This window comes from Phragmites australis, chromosome 13, assembly GCF_958298935.1.
Source record: "Phragmites australis chromosome 13, lpPhrAust1.1, whole genome shotgun sequence".
NCBI classification, from domain to species: Eukaryota; Viridiplantae; Streptophyta; class Magnoliopsida; order Poales; family Poaceae; genus Phragmites; species Phragmites australis.
This window is the reverse complement of record NC_084933.1, coordinates 2,949,836-2,959,402: the sequence shown is the minus strand read 5'-3', so window position 1 is coordinate 2,959,402 and position 9,567 is coordinate 2,949,836.

The following is a 9,567-nucleotide window of genomic DNA, read 5'->3' as shown; positions in this document are numbered from 1 at the left end:
GTCAACGCAGTCAAACCAGCCCAAGTGGCTGTCAGACTGTTGGGCCTGGCCGAGGTCGCCAACGAAGGCTTTGACGATGCCTTCGACCAAGAGTGGTTCCAAAACACTCTACAGGACTTGTAGAGTGTATTTTTGGTGGTTTGGGCGACATGCACGGGGCCAAACTCAAGGACCCCATAGATAACGTCCATGGCTAAGGGTGGAGCTCAGGTCCACACTAATGGGAATCAATTCGAGCTCAGGGATGACTGGGAAAGCGTTTGGGAAGTCTTACCTTGGTGTGGGGAAGCTATCTATAGGTTGACCGACTCCGGGGAAGCTTTGATTTGAAGATCGGGCTCCGGGGTGGTGGTTGCCCTTGATGTGGAAGAAGACATGGGGAAGCGTCTCCGACAAGGAAGATGGCTGGGAGGAGCTCGGGGAAGTCTTCAGGAAGCTTGGGGAAGCCTTCTCCATCAATCTCTAGCAATCGTGGTGGTCGAGGTGGTCACCCTCTCTCCCCCCCCCCCCCCCCCTCTCTCTTTCTATCTCTCTCTCTCTCTCTCTCTCTCTCTCTCTCTCTCAGATTTGGTGGAGGAGGAAATGAGTAAGGGAGAGGGAGTGAGTGAGAGAGTCTAGGGGGTAATAAGTGGGGCCTCTGAGTTCTAGTAGTCAGACCGTGGGGGGCACCAATCATACCACGGGTTAGGCCCACATGCAGAAAGTCCTATTTCTTTTCCCCATTTCTTCCATTTCTTTTTCTTATCTTTCCAAAACATTTTTGGGGCTTCCTAACTATTGTTAAACAATTCCCACTCATGTGTGTGTGTGTGTGTGTGTGTGTGTGTGTGTGTGTGTGTGTGTGTGTGTGTGTGTGTGTGTGTGTGTGTGTGTGTGGTGGGAACGCGAGTTGTTTATCAATGTATCACTTCAAAACGTTTTTCAAACGCTTAACACGATGTATGATGTAATGATGCATATGCATGCTCGGTGACTAATTTAGGGTTTTCGGGGTATGACAACAGCCCTGTTCGATTCATCGAAGAACAAAGATATTAGGACAGTGACCATTCGATATCGAGTGAACGGATTAGATTAGATCTAAGATAACCCTTCGGTTAGATCTAATCAGAGCCATCAGATCCAAAAACCTATGTTCCGAATTTAAATACCATTTAGCCCAGTCAGTTGCTCCGTCATCTTGCCACGTAACACCACGTCAGGGTCTAGTTAGCTCCACCTTGGCTTCCCTCGCTTGCCAATCAGCATTACCAAGTGAATCGACACCTCAGATACCACATCGACACTATGTCAGCCCTAATTGCTTGTGTCATGACTAGTCAGCAACACAGTCATCTTTTCTTTCCTTTTTGTTTTTTGTTGCTAACATCATAAATAAGGTTAATGATGTAATAAATAGAACTTTCATTATAAATAATTATGTTCATTAGTTTTAATTTGATAATAATTTTTATTAATAATGCTTTTCTTTAATAAATGAATAGTTGGTTAATATGTTTAATCTTTTTCTTTAGTTAAATAATTCCAAAAAATGTTGAAAAATCCCAAAAATCATATATCACTCTAAAAATTTCTAGAAAAAATACTAGTCACTTATCTTCACATGTAGTTAATCTTTTTATCCTGATTTCATCTTCGGAAAGCAATAACTAGTCAATCGTTGCTCCAATTTGATTCATTTTTGTGCCAAAATTAGTCTGCCACGAGATTGGGTTCGATGCCTTCTGACCAGTCAAGTAGCCAGAAGAGGGCTCGTCAGGAGCAAGAGCCAGTGGAGGAGCAGCAGCAGGAGTAGAAAAAGTAGCTTCCAGCACAGGCAGAGATCAGGTTGCATGACTTGACGTCATTCAAATCACCAAGCATCAAAAACTAAGGTTCATGCCAGTCAGCAAGTGGTTTATCCCGTACAGAGATGAGAGGGTAAATCCCAGGTTTTGGACCATACTGCAGGAGAGATTCCATGAGTCCTATATGAGGAGGAAGGTCATCTTGAGCGAGCATAAGACGCTCAACTAGCATTACGTGTAGTTGGCTGCAGGAGGAGTGGATATGAGATATCACTTTGATACATTCCCTGGGTTATCAGCTCTGCTCACGGATGTGAACGGATATATCGAGGAGTGGGTTAGAGTGTTCTATGCCACAGTTTGGATCTCACCAGAGCAGGATTACATTCAATTTATGTTCCAAAGCGAGCAGATCAGATTATATCGAAACAACATTCTTGAGGCATTAGGGGTTCAAGTGAGTACCAAGTACCTTCACGAGTTCGTTCATCCGAACGCCAACCCCCCTCGCCGACCTTTGGTTGGAGGTCACTTCCCGATAGATGAGGAAATCATATCCTCTAAGGTCACTTTTGTAAGATGATTTAATGATGATTAAGAGTGATATTGTATTGATATTCATCTATAAAGTCACTGTGTTAGAATTGATTCATAGGCTTAGCATATAGATGAAATTAGTTTATTCCTTCAACTAGTCTTAAGACACCTATCTTGTGAAAGTTTTCTGCCCATCAATAAGGGTTGTTTCAAAATGCCTGAATGCTTTCCAAAATAACTACAAATGCTTACAGGTAAGTCGTACCCGCATCGACCTATCACCAAGTGGGCGTGGCTAGGCATGTTTTTTCTTTCCTTTTTCTTTTCTTCTTTTTTTAATCCTCGTGATTAATTCTCAGTTTAGTAGACTTATATTATATGCATTCCACATTTTGAAAGATTCGGTTTAACATTTTGCCATACCTATTCAACATTTTGAAAAAAAAACAATTTAAACAGTTTATGTGAAATGTTGAAATGGTACATTCAAAATGTTAAAATAATACATTGAAAATGTTGATTTTTAAAATTTGAAAACATATTCATATTTATATTATTTTGTTGCATTAATTCTAAACAACATGTGGTTCAACCAGATTAGAAAATGAACTTATTTTGGGAGAAATGTGGGTCTAAAGATTGAAAATCATATCAGATCTCGTCCCACTCATCTCCTTCCAATCAGATTGTTCCTCGTGTCCCCTCTCCTCCTACCACCTCAATCTCAACCATACATTCTCTTTAGTATGAATATCAAACACTTAGCTATGTGGAAGCTAAAAAAGGGCGACCTATATATAAGAATCCTTACCTTTTAAAAATATGGAGAAACCTTTCTATACTCCTATATAATTCATCAATTATGGTAGAATCAGACGATATCCACCATCCACTCGAGTTGATCAAACGATAACCATACAAAGTTGGACAATGTTCCTCCTTTCAAAAATATTTTTAATCTCCTATTATTTATCTTCTATACCTAGATATCCAATATTTGCCTTCCTCCCTTCTCCTCTCTTTCCTTCTCTGCGCTCGCCCCACCAATCAAGGCCTTCTAGCCTTCCACCACGCTGGCCCCCGGTTATACTCTATCCATGCAATTCAGCCACACATCCTTATTTTTATGTACTTGGCTAATGTAGTGCATTCTTATTTTTAGAAGATCTGATGTAGTGCATCATTATTTTAAGAAGATCACATGCAGCGCATCCTTATGGCTTGATAAATCTATTTTTGAGTAATTATAATATATTCTCGTATTTCGTATGTAGTGCACTTCCTGATGCTGAACAATTAGGAAAAAATGTATGCACATCAACACTACTTTGGGCTCGGTGTGGTGGAGAGGCCTTGGGCACATCAATGCTTTGGGATGAGGATGTGGTGGAGAGGCCTCGAGCAGCGGTGGTGGAGGAGCATTGGGCATAAGAAAAAAGGAACGATCAAGGAGGAAGAAAGTATGGGAGCCGCCAGATGCGATATGATCATTGAATGTTGGGGTAAAAAAATGACCGAGCATCATGTAGGCATGTAACTCTTTGCATATCAATGACCATATAAACCAAAAAAATTCTAATGAATCTCTTCTTTGATTTGGATAAAATTTATTTTTTAATCAATAAAATGTCATATTTTGCACGAGATTTATGGTGAATTGTGCACCGCACGTGCGGTCTTTGATATTTTTTAAAAAAACAAGTGTGTTACACATGCACATTTACAAATTTTCAGCTCCTATTATAATATTATTGATTACACATGTGTAACACGTGCGTGACTACTAGAATGGCCTAGCCTTCTGGTCTCACTAGAGGCCTCCATAGTAAATCCTACATTTATACCTCACAATGGGCCTAAAAAACTTCAAGAATTTTTTTGTTTTGTATTTCAAAAATCAAAAAAATGCAAAAATAGGCATCATTTCAAAAAATTGTAAAATAGGCATCTATCGACCGATGGAAGGGTGACAAGAACCTATCGCGTTTAAAAACAATAAACATATCACTCTTCCAATGGGCAACACATTAAAAAATAAAAATGTAGCATTCCAATGCTCTCAAAATTCTAAATATTATTGAAATAATCATGAAAATTTCTATATATATATATATATATATATATATATATATATATATATATATATATATATATATGGCGTAGAGGATCCTATAATCTAGCTCTCAAAAAATTAATTCAAAATATGATCTGTACAATGACAAACAAAAACGATAAATTTCATTGTACACAGTTTTCATTGACTGTGTACAATGAAAGTTATCATTTTTGTTTCTCGTTGTAAAAATCATATTTTGTCTATTTTTTATAAATCTAGATCATAGTGTCCTCTATGTCACCTAAAATTTTCAGAATTTTTTATGATAATTTGGATAGTGTTTAGAATTTTGTGAGCAAGAGAACAAAGTATTTTTTTATTTTTAAACATGTCGCCCGTTGTAAGGGCGATATATTTATTTTTAAAATTTGTCATCTATTGGAAGGGCGACATGCACCAGCGGGTAACATATGGAATTTTTTTCAAAAAGATGCCTACTTTTGCAATTTTTTGATTTTCGAAATATAAAAACAAAAACAAAAATCAAAACTGGAATGTAACCCTACACTGCACCGGGCCTGAACAGACAAAACAACGCACCATACATTTGGGCCGAGAAAATCGAATAATCTATGGGCTTGAGTAATCTGCCGACAGATCATAAGCGCCGGATCTGCCCTCTTCCGTCGGCCCACAACAGTCCACTACCCACTGGCTGCATGTGGGGCCTACTGTCAGTCGGATTTGATGAGCAATTGTTAATACAATGGAGGTTGCAAGGAGGAAAACCTGGTAAACATACAAGTGCAAAATTTCGATGGCGCAAGGGAAAGACAGAGCTCAACTAGTTGCAAAAGAAAGAAAAAAAAACTTTTTTTCTCATGCAGAGGATGGATCGTTATTTCATTGGATTTGCTAGTTATGGAATAAAGCTTCATTTTATCTTTAAAAAGATGCAATGGTGCGGGACACCTAAGATTTTCGAGTACAAGACTTGCAGTTGGCACCGTGACTCTGCCACTTTCACATCAAAGTAGATGAGCCAAGAAAACGAACAAGGAAGCCAAGCATCATCGTGGACACACCACTTTCCGTTGCGAGCATGGCTGGATCAACGGCCAGAGCGTGACAACGGCGAGAAAGGCAGCGCCGACAGCAAACAGTGGGAGCGGCGAGATCCACCGATCCGTCCATATATCTGGCAGGCCAGCACAGCTTGAGGCTTTCATGGCCACACACACCCCACGACACGCTGCCCCTGCCCAACTCCGGATCCGACGACCCCAACACAGCGCGCGCCATTACTGCCGTGCCGGAGACAACGACACCGTCCTCCTTCCCCTCCAGATCCCATGCACAGAGAGAGAGAGAGAGAGAGAGAGAGAGAGAGAGAGAGAGAGCTCACGCAGCAATTCACTGCCGATTCCATTGACACCGTGCCTGGCTCCGATCTGGAAGAACCTAGGCAACTGGATCACAAGAATGAGAAGGATGCTTGCTACTCCTGTTCTGTCCTGCAGCGTGAATGTGAGCATGGACGCATTGAAGCTGGGACCAACGGCACTGCATCTGCATGCTTAGGCACCCAACGTGCAGCATTCATCAATGTAGATCGGCCCCTCATACAGTTCACTACTTGGGAGGATTTATCGTTTACTCCCAGAGGATCGCTTGCTCCGTATGAAACTCGTACCTGTCACCAGTCTCGATCCGAAATAAATAGTTACATCGACATTCGGCACTGGAATTTTTTTCGAAATGACGGCAGGAGATCTACCGATTTTATTAGACTAGAAAAAAGTTTAAAAAACAATAAATACAGTAAGACGTCAAGAACTGGTTAAGACAGCGAGAGAAAAGTAAAAAACTATGGTTGACTAAGAGAAACCACAAGAAGGTGGGGCAAACACAACTAATGCCTACTCAGAGCTACAAAGAACTCATTCAAATCGTCATTAATCTTATGCGCTACCTTGAGCGTTGTTATGCTCATGTCTCGGAAGACTCTTGCGTTTCTCTCTTTCCATATATTCCACCAAAAGACAAGCACAAGACCATTGAACTGACATCTCAACTGCTTATCGATCTTCTTCATTATCGCGCGCCACCATCTGTATGGAGTACAAAAAAAGCTCAAGGGGTGGCAGGTTGGAAAGGTGTAGCCATGCAGTTAATTTGTACCAAACCTCTCATGTGAAGGCGCAGTCCTTACAAAGATTCGTTGAAGTTTCGTGTTCTTGATCACATAGGTGACATGATCAGTCATGGGATCACCCTTGCTTTGCTAAATTGTCCGTTGTTAATATCTTTTGTTGCAATAAGAGCCATGCAAACATTTTGCATTTAGGTTGTGCTTTCGCTTTCCATACTGCAGACATATCACGTTTTACTAAAGTCCCCTAGAACTGAATCTTATAAGCGCTATTAGTCATGTACTGACCGTTCGCAGTCCATAGCCAAGAAATTGAATCTAATTGTTCCTCCACAAGCTGTATATGTTTGATCTTTCCCCATAGGGATGCAATCTCTGATAGCTCCTCCTCCGTTGAGATTTACCCGATGTATGATAGCCAATGATGGTCTCGTAGCCTTTGCTTGACCTTAAAGTTTTTTCTCTTCAATTTTTCAAAGACTAGTGGCCCAATGCTTCTTGGAGCTTGCCCATGTACCCAACTTGAGTTCTAGAAGTCTATCTTTTCTCCATTTCCAATTGTAACAATTGTGGACGCATTGAAAAGCGCAGGGTCTGCCTGATCACACGTTGAAGGGAGGCCCTTCCAAGGGCGATCATCATCCCATTCGAACCATAGCCAACGAACCCTCAAAGAGAGAGCAAATCTCTTAAGGTCTAAAATACCTAACCCTCCCCATTCTTTCAGTTTTGTAACTGTTGGCCAATTCACTAGGCAATGACCCCCACATACCTTGTCTGATTCTTCCCCCCTCCAAAGGAAGCTTCGTCCTATGCGATCAATTTTCTTTTGCAACCATTTCTGCAGCAGCAAAATTGTTAGGTGATATGTTGATTGCGATGATAGAACAGTATTGACCAAAGTCTAATGGTCCACCAGTGTGAAATGTCTACCTTGCCATCCTGACAATTTGCTCCCAATCTTGTCTATAAGGGGATGTACTTCTACCCTTCTTAAGCGTCTTGTGTGGAGAGGCAAGCTGAGATATTTGCAAAGGAAGTTGCCCACCTTTCCTTGGAAATCAACTAGAAGTTCATCAAGATCCAGTTCACTACAACGTATTGAGTAGATTTCTGTTTTTTGCAAGTTTGTTACTAGTCCCGAACATTTGCCAAAAGTGTCTAAGATCTGTCGTAGGGCGTTTAGTTCATTTCTGTCTAGGGCAGTGAAGATGGCTGCACCGTCTGCATAAAGGGAGCAACGGAGATTTGCTGCTCTAGGCAAGATTGGCCTGAGAATGTTCTTGTCCGCCGAGCCAGCAATGATTCTTTGAAGAGGATCAAAAGATAGGATGAATATCATGGGCAAGAGCGGGTCACCCTATCTCAACCCTCAAGCATATCGGAATTGAGGTCCAGGGATCCCACTTAAGATAATTCTGTAGGAGGAGGTTGCAAGCAACACCGAGATCCAATTTCTCCATCTCTGTCCGAACCCCATCACCTGTAGGACTTCAATCAAGTATTGGCCAACTGAGTCAAAAGCTTTAGAAGTATCTAATTTGATGACAAGAGATGGATGCTTGGTTCTATGCTGGGCCTATGTAACCTTTTGGACATAGAAAAAATTATCATGTATGCATCGTCTCTCTATAAACGCACTTTGACTTATCAGCACCAGCTCGTTGAGACGGGGGGCTAATCTGTTGGCTAGCAACTTCATGATTAACCTGGAGAAACTGTTAATCAAGCTTATCGGTCTATAATCACCCACTGAAATGGCTCCATCCTTTTTGGGCAACAACACTATGTTCGCATCGTTAATTAGATTTAGCTTGTTTGAGCTCAATCTGCGGAAATTGTTCAAAGCTTCCATTAGATCTCTTTTGATGGTTTTCCAACAGGCTTTGTAGAACAAACCTATGAACCCATCCGGTCTTGGGGCCTTTTCCAAGTGCAAGTCTTTTATAATAGAGTATATTTCTTCATCTTCAAAGGGGACTTCTAATTCTAACAGGTCTTGTGGTTGATAGTTCACGGCAACCCAGTTGATTGCAAGCTCCCTTGTTTGTTTGTGCCCAGGTGTTCAACAAAGTTCCTAAAAAGCAAGGCCTCCTTATGATTATGGGACGTTGCAATCTCCGCACTGGAGGTTATAGGTGGGATGAATTTCTTTCTTCTCCTACCATTTGCTTTGATGTGAAAAAATCTTGTGTTTGCGTCAGACTTCTCTGGCAATGAGGAGGCGTAACTTTATGTCTCCAACGTTTTCTTTCTTCCAAAGCTTGATTTCCTTTGCAGTACGATTTAGCTTGACATGCGTACGAAGAATGACGTCAGAGACAAGCACTAATTGTTGCCAAGCCGTCAAAATAGTCTCTCTAAAATCGGCAACCCCACCCAAAAGGATTCTAGTCTGAATCGCTTGTATTGATGTAGAAGGGTCTCTCCATTGAAGAGGAGCGCAATGTGGTCGAAGTCACTAGATGAGAGAGACGATAGATAAGCCGCCGAGAAAAGCAAATCCCAATCTGCTGAACAAAAGAAACGGTCAATTCTTGTCATGGTGGGATTAGCATGGCCATTACTCGAGGTGTCTACGCCCATGGAGTTCAAGTTCCTTCAGACTCATATCATCGATCGCTTTCTTGAATTTTCTCATCATGCGTAGATTCAAATGGTTGTTGCTCTTGTCCTAGGCCTGATAAATGAGGATAAAATCACCATTGAGCAATCACTCGGGCTTCATGAGAGGCGCCAAGGAGACAAGCTCCTCCGAGAAAATCGACTTGTCATCATCACTGTGGTTCATAAACTGTGGTAGGGACCGTGATTTGTTTTCAGCTAGCATAGTAATGGTAGCCGAGATAGTATGCTTTGTGACAAGAGGGTCTGATAAAGTTAGGTACCTTTCATCACAGGCCAACAAAATACCCCCACTTGCACCAAACGCTGCAAGGGCAGTATAGTTTCTAGTGAAATTCTACCCTAAAGTCTCTAACACTAAGGCATTTGACCAATCTTGTATTTTGGTTTCTTGTAAGCAGATTATGGAA